Source organism: Toxorhynchites rutilus, chromosome 2 (genome assembly GCF_029784135.1).
Source record: "Toxorhynchites rutilus septentrionalis strain SRP chromosome 2, ASM2978413v1, whole genome shotgun sequence".
Taxonomy (NCBI): domain Eukaryota; kingdom Metazoa; phylum Arthropoda; class Insecta; order Diptera; family Culicidae; genus Toxorhynchites; species Toxorhynchites rutilus.
Genome location: NC_073745.1, coordinates 103,379,580 through 103,397,803, shown reverse-complemented (window position 1 = coordinate 103,397,803; position 18,224 = coordinate 103,379,580). Strand labels below are relative to the sequence as shown.

At 38.5% G+C, this 18,224-nt stretch overlaps 1 protein-coding gene and 1 pseudogene across 5 annotated transcripts in view; both read right to left on the bottom strand.

Moving 5' to 3' along the window:
- The window catches only part of LOC129766985 (protein charlatan), a 127,770-nt gene that overhangs the window by 65,409 nt on the left and 44,137 nt on the right, over positions 1-18,224 (bottom strand). Inside the window, exon 1 of one of the 5 annotated variants that reach the window (XM_055767581.1) lies at positions 17,131-17,402. The exons of 1 other annotated variant lie outside the window; for it this stretch is intronic. The gene's annotated coding sequence lies outside the window, so the exon portion shown is untranslated. Of the gene's footprint in view, positions 1-17,130; positions 17,403-18,224 lie in introns of those variants that run through there. 3 more of the 5 variants (XM_055767585.1, XM_055767584.1, XM_055767586.1) reach the window with 3 other exon arrangements.
- Positions 11,341-11,414, bottom strand: LOC129772232 (U4 spliceosomal RNA; annotated as a pseudogene).

The following is an 18,224-nucleotide window of genomic DNA, read 5'->3' as shown; positions in this document are numbered from 1 at the left end:
ATTCATGTATTTGTTCTACATCTTAGGTGTGATTCAAGAGCCGGTATGGCAAAATCTAAGATGTCGGCCTAGCTTGGCCAAAATGATCATAGTACATCATTTCATATCACCATCATATCAAAAAGGAAAACATCTGCTCTTCCCGGGTTCTCATCCTATTGGAATTCGAGTATCATTCTCGTTCATACTTGGATTCATTGCGATTTTTTCCCAAATATTATAAAATAGTGTCCGATATTCTAGTCCGCGTTAGGGAAACGCCTAGCAATCTACACAATTAACTATAGGAAATTTAACATTTATCTATGTCGCAATCGATATTTAGGGAGTATTCAATTCGATTGGTGAAAAAATCTCTTAAATTTATCAAAAAATGGCTAAACAAAATGGCGCTCAAAATTGTACAATTTTCGTGATGCTACTGATGCGACCTATGAATGAATATCGCTTTCAATTTGTACCCTCAATATGTATCCGAAAGACGTAATCCTATGTCAAGAAGCATCCACTGAAAATGAAATCTGCTCCGATTTTGTTCAAATTTCGTATAATTTTTCGTTTCGAAAAATTGGGGTGCACCAAGGAATGGAGTGATCTAAAAATTTGGCTTCCGATTTTGCTGAATATAGTCATTTTAGACGGTTCATTACTTTTGAGTCGCATGACCGATTTTCGATCGCCTGTACTCTGAACTCCAAACTAAAAACATTTTTGTATAGAATATCAAAATCTCAGGTACACTTTTTTCGTTTTTGAAATACATAATTTTCCACATTTTTATGTGGCTTAGTTTATTACTTATTACTTATTTTATTGCAACTTTTGGAACGCCTGACCGACTTTGATTATTTTTATAACAAACTAGCTGACCTGGCAAACTTCGTCCCGCCCAAAATTTGTTTTTTGTAATCAATACCTTCAAACATTCATTGCTTAATAACACAAGTTCGTGGGTCCAATCGCAGAACTGTGTTTGATACAGAAAATATGATAGAATAAAGACAGCCCTAAATCGGACAATTCCTTCCTCGAGTTTTGCTCTTATCAACACATTCGGCGATCCATTTTTATTGGTATAGATGGAAGAAGATAAAGGTATATTGTTAGCGCAAACATCAAATGGACTGACAACGCTTGTCACTATGTAATTGTAAAACAAATGGGAATTTAATTTTCCGAATTTTCTCCTTTTCTTTCTGAGTTTTTCGAAAATTTTCAATTGTCATGTTTGATTGGAATATTTTTGGTCGAGGAGAGAGGGATGTCATACCATCATAGAAACATTTATCATACCCAAAAACCCTCACATCCCAAATTGTGCTTGATTAGTTCTCGAGTTATGCAAGAGTTTGTGTTTCATTTATATGGCAGCCCCCCTTAGAGAGGGGGGAGGAGTATATTCACAATAGAAACGTTTCGTGCCCCATAAAACCTTCACATGCCAAATTTGGCTCCATTTGCTTGATTAGTTTTCGAGTTATACAGAAATTTATGTTTCATTTGTATGACAGCCCACCCTTAGAGAGGGGAGGAGGAGTATCTAACCACCATAGAAACATTTATTGCACCCTAACACCCCCACATGCCAAATTTGGCTCCATTTGCTTGATTAGTTCTCGAGCTATGCAGAAATTTGTGTTTTATTTGCATGGGAGAACCACCCCCACCCTTAGAGAGGGGGGAGGAGTGTCGAACCACCATATAAACGTTTATCGATCCCTAAAATCTCTATATGTCAGGTTTAATTCCATTTGTTTGATTAGTTCTTCAGATGTTCAGCCCCCTTCTCTCCACCTCTTTAGAGAGAAGAAAGGTGTGTCAAACCACTATAAAAACATTTATTGCTCCTCAAAACCTCCATATGCCAAATTTGGTTCCATTTGCTTGATGAGTTCTCGAGTTATGCAGAAATTTGTGTTTCATTTCTATAGCGCGGGGGCAGAGAGGTGGGTGGAGTGTTGAACCACCATAGAAATGTTTCTTGTTCCCTAAAACCTCCATCAAATTTGGTTCCGTTTGCTTGATTAGTTCTTTATGCTGAAATGTATGCTTCATTTCGTGTCCCTTAAAACCTCCACATACCAAATTTGATTTCATTCGCTTGATTAATTCTCGAGTAATGCATAAATTTGTGTTTCATTTGTATGGCAGCCCCCCTTAGAGAGGTGTGGAGTGTCTAACCACCGTAAAAACATTTATTGCACCCTGAAACCTCCACATGTCAAGTTTGATTTCATTTGCGTGATTAATTCTCGAGTAATGTAGAAATTTGTGTTCCATTTGTATGGTAGTCCCCCTTTAGAGTGGGGTGAGGGGTCTCAAACTATCATGAAAACCTTTCCCGGGTCCAAAATCCCCTACATATCAATTTTCATGGGGGGAAAAGCGAATAGTGCGTTCGGTAGCTTGAAGTATCTGCTATAAACGTACGAAAACACGTTTTTGTCACTTTAGTAGTTTGCGAGCAGCAGTGGTTTGAATGGAACGTGGTTTGTAGCGCGCGTCGGAAATCATGTGTGACGAAAAACACGAACAACAACGCATCTGCCCATAAAGCGCTGTCGGTGAAGCAATTTTTAGCCGATAAGAGCATTCCAGTGCCCGAACATGCCCCGTACTCACCAGATCTAACCCCATGCGACTTTTTTTATATTCCTCAAGATCAAATTCGTGTTGAAAGGTACCCGATTTCACTCCGTAGAAGAGGCGAAGGAAAAGGCGACGCGGCTTTTGAACGCCATCACAAAAGCAGAGTTTCAGCACTGCTTCGAACAATGGAAAAAAGGTCTGGAAAGGTGTGTGAGGGAGTATTTTGAAGGGGAGCATATCGTTGTACCGTAATTTTTAAAATATAACCCTTTTTCGTAACCAGTTTCGTTATTTAATAGCCATACCTCGTACAACGTTTTTAAACTATACACGTCCTTGAAGTGATTTGAGGTGCGCTTCAAGAATCCAAGTATATGTGTTCAGTAAATCTCAATTTGCTGTCCACAAGTATTCCAAGGTCCTTTACTGTGCTTGTACGTTTTAAAATTGTGTTTCCCATTTTGTAATCTAAAAAAGCGGGATACGAGAACGGCTGGAATATCACATGGCATTTGCTGGCATTGACTTCCATTCCATTTAATATGCACCATTCCAATAGCGAATCGATGTCCAGAGTCGATGTAACTACTCGGTAGAACTTTAAATCGTCAGCGCACAACAATTTCTTAGTTTAAGCTTCGTGCAAGGTCGTTAATGAAGAGAACAAACAGCAAGGGTCCGAGTATGCTGCCTTGGGGAACTCCGGACCGTATATGAACAGGATCAGAGCAGGAATCTCCTATCTTAACGAAGGAGATGCGGTCCGTGAGGTATGAACAGATCCATTGTGTTAGCCACTCTGGAAGTCCCATACGTCTGAGCTTCTTAACTACCAAAATATGCGGTACCTTATCGAAAGCTTTGGCAAAGTCCACATAGACAGCGTCAACTTGCTGTTGCTTCTCCATTTTGTCCAGGAGAGTCGATACGTAGCTTAACAAGTGGGTAGTGGTTGAACGTTTCTTCATGAAACCATGCTGGTCATTGATAAGAACGACAGTTGAGAATGGAGATCCCTTGATAATTCTCGATATCATTTAGGGAACCAGATTTATGAATTGGTTTGATTGAGGTGCACTTCCAGAGCGCAGGAAAGCTATTCTCATTGAATGAACGGTTAAACAAAATACTTGTGGGTAGGGATAGGGAATTTGCGCATTGTTTAACGAAGAACGGAGGCAGTTTATCAGGACCAGGGCCTTTTGATCCATCGATGGATTGTAGTTTTAGCAGCACCTCATGGGGCGAGATACTCATCCGGGGTACGTTGACATCTTGTTACGGAATACTGTTCAGATAGGTTTCAGACAAAGGTGGTGAGTTGTTACTTGACACACTTTGAAAGAAAGACGAGAACATATCTGCAGAAAATGTCCACGCTTGTCCACGGTGAGAGGGGAGGGGGTATAGGTAATATCCACGTGGACACGTTAATTTTTTTTTCAAAAATACATTCACGTCTATAATTAAAAACTAAATTCTTTGCTCTGCATTTCCAAAAAAATTCAAAGTTTACAACCCTGAGTAATACCTATGTTTATCAATGAAAAGATTGGGATGCATGGTCAAAAATACATATTTTTCTCATATCGTTAAACTTCTTCGCTGAATTGTGTATTCTGAAAGTAACGAAAATGAACTGAAAGTGATCTTGATTGACAAAGATGATAGAAGATACTGGATGAGAAATAGAGAAACGGAGCGAGTTATTGGACATAAGTTGTATCGGGAGCTGATTTATACTGAAAAATAATGTTAAATAATGTTAGTTAGCTTGTATTTAAGCCTTGGAAATGTAAGACATTGTTTTCTTAGTTGCGGGTGGTGGGGGTTTTAGCAGCGATGCTCTTCTTTATTGAAATGTGGAATTTTTTGAATACGCTTCTATTGGTTTGTTTAGAAAGATTGTGTCGTCATCGATGACAATCAGATTGAGATGTCGCTCAAGAATAATCCCAGGTACACTACATGTGAATTAACATATCATGAAATCATAAGCATCTGTTAACACGTTCGTCGCTTTCGTCGTTTCTTTAATTTAAAGACGAATTGACAACAATAACAAATACAAAAGTTATATCCATATAGGGATTCGCAAAAAACTCCAGTACAAACCATCTGTACTATGAATTGATTAAAAGTATGGTATCTGTACTATGAATTGATTAAAAGTATGGTATAAATAATAAGAATAAGAATTATAAGAATATAGTTATTATTTTATTAATTTCCTACATAACACTTTTCCCTATTGTAACACTTAGGTTCCTATTCTATCAAATTCCTTTTGAAATTCCTATTCCTAATTTGTACGAGAAAAATGTCGTGACGGGCGACGAGAGTGTTAAAGCTTGGTTACGTAAAACACTACAATATATGGGTTGTTTGACCAAAACATACTTAATGAAAACACGCCGTTTTACTAAAAAAATCTAGTGATCGATGAAAGATCAAACCGCTTACAACAATGTTGAAAAAAAATTTTGGGGCAAGCAAAATGCTCTGTGGTTGATTGGAAAGAAATTCTTCATTATGAGCTTCTACCAAGTCGATAAATTCAACTAGAGGCGAATGAACTTCGAAGTTTAAGGCCTCTTAAAGCCAAAAAGAAGAAGAAGATAAATTCAAACAAATACTGCTCGCAATTGAATGAGTTAAAATCAGCGATTCAGAATAATTGTCCACGATCAGCCAATATGATAGGCCTCGTGTTCCACCTGCATAATTCCAAACTTCATGTCTCCTTGATAATTCTTTGAAATAATTAAAACACCTTGTCCAGTTTTTCGGCAAGATAACATAAAAGTTTTTGGAGGATGGAATGTTCCTGTTGTGTGGAGAATGACGTAAAATTGTGAAACAAAATGGTAGTCTCCAGACACTACCCAGTTAAATGGAATTATGTCATTGATGCTATAACGATCTGTGTCCGAGCGAACAATTCGTAAAATATTTTGCAATAGTATACTAATCATAATGGAAAAAAGAATTGGCTAAGTGAACGGCATCGGAAACAGACCACTGACTAACGTTTATGAGTTTGAGCAACAGTTCGGGCAATTCGACAATTTAACGTGCCAAAACTACACAAAACAACACAACCTTTTTGGGGGGTCTTCGTAGCCTAATTGGTTGCGTGTCCGCTACTAAGCGAACGATCATGAGCTAATAACTCAGGGCCCCTCAACTGACCATCTTTGTGTGTTATTCTAGCTACTACGTCCACGCAACAATCATGATGTGTCGGTAATCCCAGTCCCTTACCGCTCACATTACGATCTGCTGCATCGGTAATTGGTGCTAATTCTAACACAGCAATGGAAGCCTCATATCAGCAGTCCCGTTGTGAACAGTCCAACTGTGAACATTCGAACAATAGGAATATTCTAACGCCGAAAAAGGCGGCATGTGTTGTGTATCGATAGAAATGGAATACTCGGCATGTGTTGTGTATCGATAGAATTGGAATATTCTTAGGCCTAAACAGCTACTGTGTTATACATAAAAAAAACAAATGTTTATCGATGGATAGGAATCTTAAGCCTAAATAATATACAACAATAGTTATCTTAACATAAAAATGTATACGAATAAATTCGGCTCTGTGACAGCTGAATTGCTAAATGAGCCTAATAAACGGATGGGATAAAAAAAACACAACCTTTTTATAGATTGAACAGAGTTATGATATCCATATCAGCTTCAGATTTTCTTACACAAAATCCAATAATTATTTTTCAACGAATGAGTTCATTGTCATGTTTATTTGGTATTTGAAATATAATTATTTAATATAGCACGGTCTCACGTCGTTTTATAATAAGAAATCCCCGAAATTAGATTCACAACTACAAAACGGCCAATTAGGATTTTATGTAGTAAACAGTCTTATCTGATGTATAAAATGGACGTGTCCTCCGAAAACTCTTCTTATGATAGCGAGAGTAGTTTTACATTAAGTAGACTGTTGGATAAATCATTTTTGAACATATAGTTAAATTCTTTGTTTAGTAATAATAAAAATATTAAATAGAAAATAGAAACATGTTGAAAATGAAATTTAAGACCAACTGAATTATTTTCATGATCTAAATAAAATGGAGGAAAGTCCACGTGGACAACTGGGGGAGAGGTATAGAAAATGTCCACGCTTGTCCACGGAGGGGGAGGGAGGTGTCTGAAATCGTACTTTTTCTGTCCACGTGGTACGTGGACAGCCCCTAAGATGACATATAAAATCGTTCTGAGGTAAAAGCTGATACATGATCGTGGCGGGAAGTCCTTACTGTTTCGACCTCGAAATCAACTGTTGACCATAATATGAAAGTCTCATGCTGAGTATTGTCTAGATAAATAATTAAACCAGTAGTATAAATTGAACTAGTAGATATTGAGACAGTTGACTGGAAACAATTTGGAACGTAATACGGTTTTGCTCCACATAGCAAACGAAAACGTGTTCAAACCCTTCCAAGACGCATCGCAATCATCGCCAGCTGACAAGCACTGTTTTGACACAACCCATCTTATCTCGTTTTTCGTCGCTCGCTATGGGGAGCGACCGACTTGAGTGGTGTTGTGGCTGCACAAGGGGGCTAACCACGGGGCATTTATCACTGCTAGAGGGAAAATCCCACAGCCATAAACACCCACAGGCGCACGTTGTATATGCTCGCGCACGCACACTCTCTAGCCCGTACGCCGGGCTGCACCTTGTGGTAGCGAAGGGGGCGTCTGACGAGCTGCTGCTTCTACAAAAATCGCCACAACCGTGCTCTGCTGATTGCGGATGATGTTCAACTCGAAAAGTAGCAGCAGCAGCAGCAGCTAGGGAGGAATGTGGAGGCGACCGACAAAAAAGAAACCACCCAAAAATGCCGCAGCTGAAACCTTTATCGCTGACGCTGACACTGAGCCAAAACTACCACCACGTGTGAGCGCGCGCTTCTTCGGAAGATGATGGAATACACATATGAAAAAGGTACACAAGAGCTCGGGATCTTCTCGCGTTTTTTTTCTCAACTCCTCATCGCGCTGATAGACACCGACGCGACCCTCGGCTCGATATCGCCTTAATCTCGCTCTCTCTCTCTGCTTCCCTCTCTGGAAATGGGAAAAAAGTGAGCAAAGATTTTGTGTCCCCGGCGTATGGTTATTATGCTGAGGTGCCGCGAGGAGAAACAGCAGCCAAAACGCGAAACAAGTTTTTGAGTGCGACGACAACGACAAAGATGACGACGACACACACGCGATTGAGGGGTGGATGCGTTTTCTTCTTGCTGGCGGCAGCGACGGCGTTGTCGTCGATAAGTCGTCGGTCTTAAGCGCAGGTTTTTACTTTTTTGTTCCTTCTCTTCCTCTCTAACTCGCTCTCTCGCTCACTCAACCGGTAAGCCGGTTGCGATCGGCGTGTGTTCCTGCTGACGACGCGACACGCTACTCCTCAGCGCAAGGAAAGAGAGCGAGAGGGTGGGAGGGTTGGTTTGCGAGGGGGTGCCGGATGAGGTGAACTCTTATGGGTGGGGGTGGTTGAAAAGGGAACCGCGGGAAGTGTGTTTCTTCATCTGTTCCGTGCCACGTATGTTGTGGCCTAATGATCGGTTCGGGTAATGCGCGCCCAGAACTTGGGATGATGATCGTGACGAGCGAACGAGGAGTTGGGGGTTTTCAGAGTGAATCATATCCTTGTCGGTTTTATTGCTTCGCTTCATTTGGTATAGCCGAGCTCATCCCAAGCCCGAGGAGGGTTCGTATGCTTGGTTTTCTTTGTTCCACTATGCTCTGAACTGGGGGAGAGAAGCAACAATTTTCCTTGAGCCACTCGTTGTTTTCTGCGAGATGTACCGCACGTTGGAAATTTTTTTTTTTTATAACGGATTATCGCATGGATCAAGAGGAGAGTTCGTGATGCTGTTTTGGTGAATTTGTTATTAAGACGAGTGACTGAAAGGTGATGCAGAGGACAAAGTCAAACTAGGAGTAGCGATTCCGAAGCCTGGAAAACTGGGTCATCAAGAGGATCACTGCTGTGGAGCTATAGGTTTTTTCATGATGATGTGAGAAAGAAAACAGCAAAATAGCGACATATTAAACTATTGAGCATGTCCTCGCCAAATTAGCTGAAAACCAGCCGACTTTGATTCGAGCATCTCTGATGCTTTAAAGCTTCTACCGTTTTGTCTCATACTCCGAACAGTCTCAAATTTCGAACACTTCATTTTTAAATATAAATTCACTAAACTTTTATATTATAAATAATTGAATAATGAAAACACAGACATTCTTTGAGGTATAGGCTTCATTTTGAAATCATTCACAGGTGTCAATACAGCCTATAATTTACAATATTAGACATTTGCAAAAAAGTGACAGCCAAAACCAATGATAAAATGTTTGCGTTAGCAAATTCCGTAAAAAAACAAGCATCGTTCATTTTTAAGTTTTTGTTGTTGTTTCAACTATTTTGATTGCTGTTTTTATGTTAAGAACTAGAAAATGTAAGAACCTACAATAACTGGGTGAAACAAATGATATTTTATGCAGAAATCTTCATTAAAATTAATATTGAAGTAGTGTTCGGAATATGAATCAAATTTCTACGCATGATTCAAATTCCGAACACACCATTTTCAAATGTAAATTTACTGAACTTTAATGTTATAAATAATTGAATAATCAAAACCCTGAAATTCTTTGGCTTTTAGCCTTCATTTTAACATCATGTACAGGTATCGATACGGTCAATAATATATAATATTGAGCAGTTGCAAAATAGTTACAGTCAAAACCAATGATTAAATTTTGCGTTAGCAAATTCTGTAAAAAACAAGCATCGTTAATTTTTTAGTTTTTTCAAATATTTTGTTTATTGTTTTCATGTTAAGTGCTACAATTTGTACGAATCTACAATAAATGGATGAAAAAACGATATTTTCATTAAAATTAGTGTTCGGAATATGAATCAAGTTTCTACGCATGGTTCGGTTATAGACTTCGTTTTAACATCATGTATAGGTATTGATAAAGATATAGCGCCCTTGGGCCAGAAACCATTCAAACTATGAAAAACAAATACAATCGATGATTACGAAAGCAAAAACCATTTTTTTTGCGAGTATAACATTTTTTCCAAAAAAGACTAGCTAATTGATTTTAATTTGATATACCGATCATATGAATCGGCCCAGTAGTTCAAAAGATATGATTTAAAAAAAAATGCATTTGTGCTGTTCGGAATTTGAGACAAAAGTGATTAAAGATATTTTTAGTTTTTCACCATGAATATGTATTTGGGAATCAATTTTACTGCAGTCAAATGAAAAAGAAGGCTCTGTTGTATAAAAAATCAATTCAATTTTGCGAAAGAGTACAATTTTGAGTAATGAGACACTGTTTAATGGCCATCAAAACTTAAGTGTTCGAAATTTGAGACAAAACGGTACATAAGGCGGTTGCTATCCAAAATTATTATTTTCATTATCCAAAACCCATATTTTACTAAAAATTGTAACTCGCAAAAAGCTGTCCGAATATGATGTTTGACAAAGTTGTTGGAAAGGCAGCGAGCTTTCTCGGAAAAATAACATTTCAAATACACCGTTTGAACATGCTCAAACATTGATTGAGATTAGCTGCCATTTTACGTGCAGAGCGTTGTGATTTCCGTCGAATTCACTCCCTGACAATCCTAATCACTCCTTCAGTCATTCTAGAACGTCTTTGCCGCATCTTTTTCGGTCATCCAACGAGTACCTCATTATGATTCGATAAACAAAATCACGCTACACTCCCAAGTTTTTCAAATTTATGAAAATAGCGCCAGGACAAGTTCCTTCCAAAAACTTTTTTATCACCACAGCACGACACTCTTTCATCGTTGATGAACAATGGATGCTGAATGAAAATAATCGAACAGATCCGCCAATGGAAACTATGTCAACTATGAAGAAAGTCGCCTTCGTATTCAATTAGAAATGAGTTTTGGCTTCTTCCAGCAGTTATTCCGTCAACATGACTCAATAGTCATTCGGGCGATTAATTGCTATCTCACTCTACGACTTGACTATCGCATTTCATTCTTCCTCGTCAAATGACCTTCAATGCATATTGGAGGGTATCCAAAATGAATTCGTTTCTCTCTCTCATGTATCACGTCTGCATGTATCAATGTTTTAGTTCAACGTGGTTTGACATATACTACAGGTGAGCTAGTTTTTTTGTATCGTATACGAAAATTACTCACACATATAAAATAGCGTGCAGTGTTGCGTTCAGAAACGCTGACAAATTTGTGAATTTCGTTGAAATAAACCCGTTTTTCTGTATGTTTTCTTCACAAATCAGACCCCGGAAACAAAGTGGACTAAAATTTTGTTTTGTGAATTCCTTCCAAACAGCACGCTATTTACTTCTACTACCACGAGGACCTTTATAGCATACTCGATAACTGTCTATGTTCGTTGGTTTGAGTTCACGGTGGGTAAACAATAAACCGTCCATTCAGAGATGCCAGGTTTGAAGACATGTCTTCATTTTGAAGACATTTGACTTACTGTGAAGACATTTCGAAGACATTATGAAATATGTGAAGACATTTCAGTATGATAGCGTATGTGAATTTTTGAGAGATATTATTTTCATAAATTTCTATTGGCCGGAAGGATCGTCAAAAGAAGTAGGGCTTTTGTATCAGTGTCATTCGATCGCTTTTTTATCAGTGTCACTTGTTTACCTTTGTTCTTAGTAATCAACAGAGACTTTTCAACTAGCAATAATCACACCTCTGATAAACCTCAATGGTTATGATAGCGCCACTGAGCAAAGCTAGTGTCGGGGTCATTCATTCGCTTTTTTCAAACTTTTCCAAGCAGAAAATCCACAAGTATATAGAATGAATTTAACAACGATGGACTTTTAATGTCTCTAGAAGACATCAGTTCATTTGCACTAGAACATTTGAATGATTGTGACATTGTATGTTTATAAAATTGGCCCCATATTATACAATAGATTAACTTAGATCTTTCAAACGACCACTTCAGAAAACGAAGGTTTTCCGGTTACACACCGTTTCAATAATCATTTTTATGGATATGGTTTGAGCTACAACCAAAACTTCGAAGCTGAAATAAACAAATTGAGTTATGACAGTTCCGTTTTTGTGGGAAAACCGGGACGATATTCACCCAAACAACCGTATATCAGGCTAATCATTATTTCTAAACAAATGAAATTTAGTTCGCAGTTGTGAAATATATTCTTTGTTCACATTTATTGAAATAAACTTCAAAACCTCAAGGCAAGTTTAGTAAAATCAATATAAACATTGAATAAGCTATTAAACTTTGTCCAAATGTATGCTATGAATTTTAGTTTTTTCGATAAGACTGTGAATACATTTAAAGACATTTTTTCTTACCATGCGAAGACATTTGAAGATATTTTTGAGTACCATGTGAAGACATTTGAAAAAATCACCTGGCATCCCTGCGTCCACTACTTATTTGCATCAGAAATCAAGTTTTCGTTTTGCTTCATCTGGAAAACCGTAAACATAAGATTGTGTACGCGGGTAACAAGATTCATGTCAGGGGGGATAGAAGTGTGGATTGAAGTCAGGTTGAATGAGGAGGCAGGTTTGTGTTCATTAGTCACGTCATATCCATTGACAAGAATCGTTAGTCAATCATCCTCGTTCACAACGCTCGACAATTCATTTTCTAGTCAATTCAAATTATGTTGACGGCGAATGGCGAAGTAATCCTAGTCGAAGCGCTACTGCTACTGAGAGGAGAGTCGATTTTCATTTCTTATCTTCGAAGATTTCGGGCCTGATTTTGAAGTCCGTGTTAGGGAAAGACGTTTCGGTGGGAACAAAAATCCCCCTGAATTGAATGAATGACATTTCAGAGTTGATCAATTGTTTATCTCATGAAAAATTACATTTTATTAATTGTGATGGATGCGTAGAAATATTTCCTATCAATTGATGCAAACATCTTTTCGATCTATTAAGAAGTGTTCGAGTTATAAGCATACGAAATCTTTATTTTTTTCCTGCATGTTCTGTGTTAAGGTTCTCATTTTACTCCCGATATAGAAGTTCCTCTAGAAACGTTAGTGCCATTTAAGAAGAAGAAGAAGCTGAACTAGACCTCATTTCCACTTCCTTCATATTAAGCACGCTACATGCTCATAAACATTCAAGCACTAAAAGAATGCCGTAAATTTGCCAGGCTTTCTTTTGTTAATGATCTAATTTCGTAACGAGTACAATCAGCTGAATTACTAAAAAAAAAAATTTTTTATGTACCTGGGCGTCAACTAAGAACACGCAATTTGTTTCTAGTCAAAACATCCAAAACAAATTATGCAAACAACGCCCCTGTCAAACGTATGATGCGTATATACAATCAGCACAGCGGAATAATTGACACAACAATGAATAAAAAACAGCTAAAAACATGTACTGTAGGAATAATATTTAACTTAAAAAAACATTAACATATAAGTATGTAGTCTACATTTGCTTGACGAAAATGAATAAATAAAAATTAACAAATAAATACATAAATAAATAAATAAATAAATAAATAAATATTTTATTACAGAAACATAGTTAAATATGGCGAAGGAAGCTTGATGGTTCGGGGATGATTGTCTGTGCGACGTTTAGAGAGATCATGGAAAATTGTTGTACACTCTGTCCAACTTCTATAAGACCAGGTGATGATCTTGCTGCTTTGTGTCATTGTAAACAAACAATGCTTCAATTTATATTCTAATGTTAAATTTAAAAAAACCGACCATGTACATTTTGTTTATTGGCCCAAAAAAAAAAATAACCTGTGCAAAGTTCAGCTCGATCGGATATGATTTAGGGGTGCCTCAAAGCACTCAAAGTTTTGAAGTCCAAAAAGTTGATTTTCGGCCAAAAATTTGTTTTCGAGATAACACCAGATCTCGACGTTTCATGAATTTCTAAGTCATTTGGCATCGAAAAAAAATTTGATTTTCTAAATTGAAACCACGCAACATTTGCTGACATTAACATCCATCCCGTTCAAACTGCACCATTCCAAAAAATTAGTTGTTATGATTAATAAATCTGGAAAATGCCGAAGGGAAAAGTGCTCACAGAGAGAGAAGAAAGACAAATCGATGCATTTCACCAAGAAAATGTTGGTATCAGAGAAATTGCTCGTCGGATTGGACAATTCCATTAAGTAGTGTTCAATTACTTGGCGAATCCTCAAGGATACGGTAAGAAAGAGAGAGCTCCACGTAAATCGAAGGAATACCTCAAAATCGCTTAATAAAAGCAGTATTTCAATTTAAATGTTACTCGGGTGACTATTCGTAAAGTTTTGGTAAAAAATCTTCACATAAAGAGGGCTTAAAAGGTTAAAGCTCCTCATCTTATACCATCTCAAATCGGAAGACGTCTAAGTTTTGCCAAAGCTCACATGAACAGACAGTGGGACATGATATGTTGTGAAGTTTCCAAAAGAATACATTTTGCTATATACCATAACGAAAAGTTCTTCAATGTATAGGTTATCTTCACTGACGAAAAAAGTTCAATTTGGATAGTCCTGATGGTTTCAACGGGTACTGGCGTGATTTACGGAAGAAGGAACAGTATTTTTCAACCAAGAATTTTGGTGGATGCTCATGCATGATTTGGGCGGGATTCTGTGCAATCGGAAAGCTGAAGATAGCTTTCACATCATTCAAAAATGGCATACATGTTCTGGAATCCTCTCTCCTACCGTTTTTGCGTGGATATCTTTACAAAAAATTCACATTCCAGCAAAACAATGCTACTATTCATACCAGCAAGGAAACTTAGCAATGAATTAAGGACCAAAAACATAATTTTATGGACTGGCCGGCTCGCTTTCCAGACTTGAATCCTGTTGAAAATATTAGGAGGATCCTTGTACGTAGAATATACAGAGAGAAAACGGTACACCACGATTGAAGAGTTCAAGGTCGCAATTTCGGAAGCATGGAAAAATATCGAGAAATCCGTTCAGCGGAATTTGGTAGGTAGTATTCCAACGCGAATTTTCAAGGTTATTAGTCGAAATGGCAAGGTTTAATAATTATTTAGATGTAAATCAGCCAATCGTTGAGAATTTTTTACTGATAATACTTATGAATTTTGAAATGGTCTTATAGAAACTGGACAGCTGAAATTATCCTATTTAAGCACAATAAATGAACAAACAACTATTTTGAACGAAATTGACGTTAATTATACTTCATTCCAAGCGTTCAACAATGTATGAATTTATCTTGTTGAAATTCTAACTGTTTGTGTTGCAACGAAATATAATCAGGGTGGTCTTATAGAAGTTGGACAGAGTGTACTACCTCATGCAGAAGATGAAATGAAGCAGATTTGGAGGTATCAGCAAGACAACACGTGAAGAATTTTGAAAAAAGTTCCGTGATTACAAATTTGAAGTGCTACCGTGGTTTTTATAACTCACTTGATTTAAATCCAATACTAAGACATAAGGAAATTGTAAACCGCTGAGCATGAACGGATGTTCCACATCGAACCACAACCGAATGGTTGAACCCTCTCAAAAGCTTGGGGAGAAATTCCGAAGGGAACAACTGACAATTTTATCATATCGAGAGCTGCTGTTATTAGCACTTTGCACACCCTGTTTTTATTTCAATTAAAACATTAAAAAACACTTTCTTGTGCAACATTTGACATATTATTTCGGAAAACTGTATATTGAACTGCAGAAAGTTCATTCAGGTTTTAGAAAACATAAATTTCTACAGATACAAGCCGAAGTTTTTCTTAATCTATCCGTATTTCCCCTACCTCAATTCGGTAGCATAACTTTTGTTCAACACTATTTATGGACACACATTTACGAATGAATATGAAAATATATTCTTTCAAGTAGTATCGACGAGGCAACGGAATAGTAAATTTTATTTTCTATGAAGAATGTTGTTCTGCTTTCTATGTTCTACGTTGTGTTCTATGAAGTTCTGTAGTTAAAGGATAATTAGACTTAGGTTTATAATTCATGTGATCATAATCTTTTTTTTTGTTTTCTTTCTTTATTAAAGAGATTTTCAGCCAAAGGCTGGGTCATCTCCACTTGTGATTATAATCTATTTAGATTTGAGCTTTGAAATGTACTGCTAGGCGATGGCTCCTTATTCTATTAAGCCAAATTAAATAAATAAAGGATGACAATCTTTCAAGTATGTTTTGATCAGTGCATTTTAAAACCAACTTTTCATGCAACTTCTATCTAGCAACTTCGTCGTAGGCTACATTTCAATTTGATAAGAAGTTTTCATGTTATGATTTAGAGAAAAATAATGATAAGAAGGAAAAATCCTTCTACCGTATGAATCCAGATTTCGAAAGTCTCTTCCTATTGATATGTATTGTTAATAATTTGAAATAATCGAACAAGAGAAATTCGAATAGGAATTATCTCCAAAAGAAAACAGAAGTGCGTAAATCCAATCACCGCTCCTACGCCCCCTCAAGATACTTGCAAAACAAACGCATATTTACAGCTAATTTTACGACGCATTTAGCCACCATCCTACCCTCCCGCAGCCATATAGAAATCCACCCAAAAATGTCGTTTTCTATTTGGGTTAATATCCTGCGAACGGGTGGATAACTTTCTCTTCACAGCCAACGGAGAGACTCCTCAACGAAGAATCCCAATGCTGCTGTCGTAATGGAACGCATGAAAATTGCTTACCAATGTTTTGCACAAATAGCTACTACTACTCACAAATGCCAGTACACGGACACACGGGCATACGGTCCGTTCGGAAACTTCCTGGCAAAAAAGGGCTTTTATTTTTTGGTGGTGCAAATCGTCGCCTCTCGTGTGTGTGTGTGTGTGTGTGTATGTTGAGAAGCGCGGTCAGTTGAAAACAAAGAACCAAAAAGTGCGACTGAGATGGAGAGCCCGTAAGAACGAACGATGACGAGAGGATGGTGGTGATGATGACGGTGATGATGGTCAACCAGGAAGAGAATGTGGAGAGCAGACTGCCGTAACAATAATAACAATAAACTAAACGCACAGCGGCAGGACCACGGAGGGGCCGCCAGAGTGTAGATCAAAAGCTACACAACACACCCGAGAAGGAAGGGTGTGAGGAGAGATCGAAGCAGAAAAAAAGAAAACCTATGGCGGCGGTCCACCCACTGGCTAACCTCGTTTTCGTACATGTGAACGAGACGAAGACGGAGAGGAAGAGCTTGTGGTGTGTGATTGCCTCTTTATCAGCTACGGAACGGCTCGCCTCAATGACATCTGAGTGCTCCTCTGTAACACACTGACGATCGACGGCTGAAGGTTTTTTTTTATTCAACTCTACTCCACTCTACACGGGTTCCTGTTGCTGCTGCTAGAGCTCTTGACATTGGCAGCAGCAATCTTTGCACGTAGCCTCTGTTGGGGCCGGAAAGCAAATCGGAAAACACACCCCATGTATTCACGGGAGGTTTTGCGGCAATGAAAATGTTGCACATACCTGGGTCACTTTGACTGTACGATGTGAACCACTGTAATCTCCTCACTCTTGGCCACAAATATCACTTCTTAATCACTTTCAAATATGGTCACCAGAATACACAATCCTTTTGTTTCGGATTCTCCTTGTGAATCCCACCGAAATTGTAAAAGAAATACACAACCCGAACAAATGTTTGACGGTAACGGAAGAAAACGTGCGTGTCTCTACTCCGGCGTTTGGCGATGTATTGAAATGTGGTGAACCTCCTTTCCTTGCTAGTTGCTGGTGCTACTGTTGTTGCTGTGTGATTCCCGTTTGTTTTTCTCACTGTTCGCCTCGCGTCACCAACACAACCAAACCGGAGCCAGATCCAAGTCGGTGCCGACCAGGGCAAAGGTATAGTGCAAAAATTGTGCTCTCCTCTCGCACACTCGCACGCACACACTTACTCGCAGCGTGTGCGGTACAGCAACCCACCCAAAAACTCCCTCACCCACACACACAGTGTCCAGCTAGCAGCCAGCAGCAGTGAGGTAGAAAAATAAGCCATCATCATCGTCATCCGTCGCCATAGCCAACAGACAAACATCGCACACGATCAGGCGTGTGGTGGGTTTTTGTTTTCCTTTACGTTCAGACGATCATCCATCATGATCTTCATCAGCGCCCGATCACCCGAGCGAGTGAGATCGTTGTTGCCGTACCACATGAGCGCGCCCGGTGCTGCCCTTCAAAACGTGGAAAGGCAAATACTCCTTACCGAAGTGGTAGTGGTGACCGTGGTGGCGAAGTTGCCACTGACGATGATGACGATGGTGTGTGGTGGGTTGTTGTGGGTAGTAGCTGGTTGGCTGGTTTGATGATTTCATTTGATCCTGGTTCGAGGTGTTTGTGTGTTCACACGAGTGCGCCCGAAAATGTGCATGTGCGTATTGTGGTGGTTTGCTCTTTTCGGTGGAGTTTTCAAACCGGTTCCCAGCGCCAGCGTTTGTGTGCTTTTTTTTTCGCGACAACACGGGGAAAACGGCCCACGTTGCGATCGCGGTGGAAAATTTTGCGTAGTTGGCTATGCTAACAGGTTTGCATATTTAACTATTATTCACTCGTTTTAA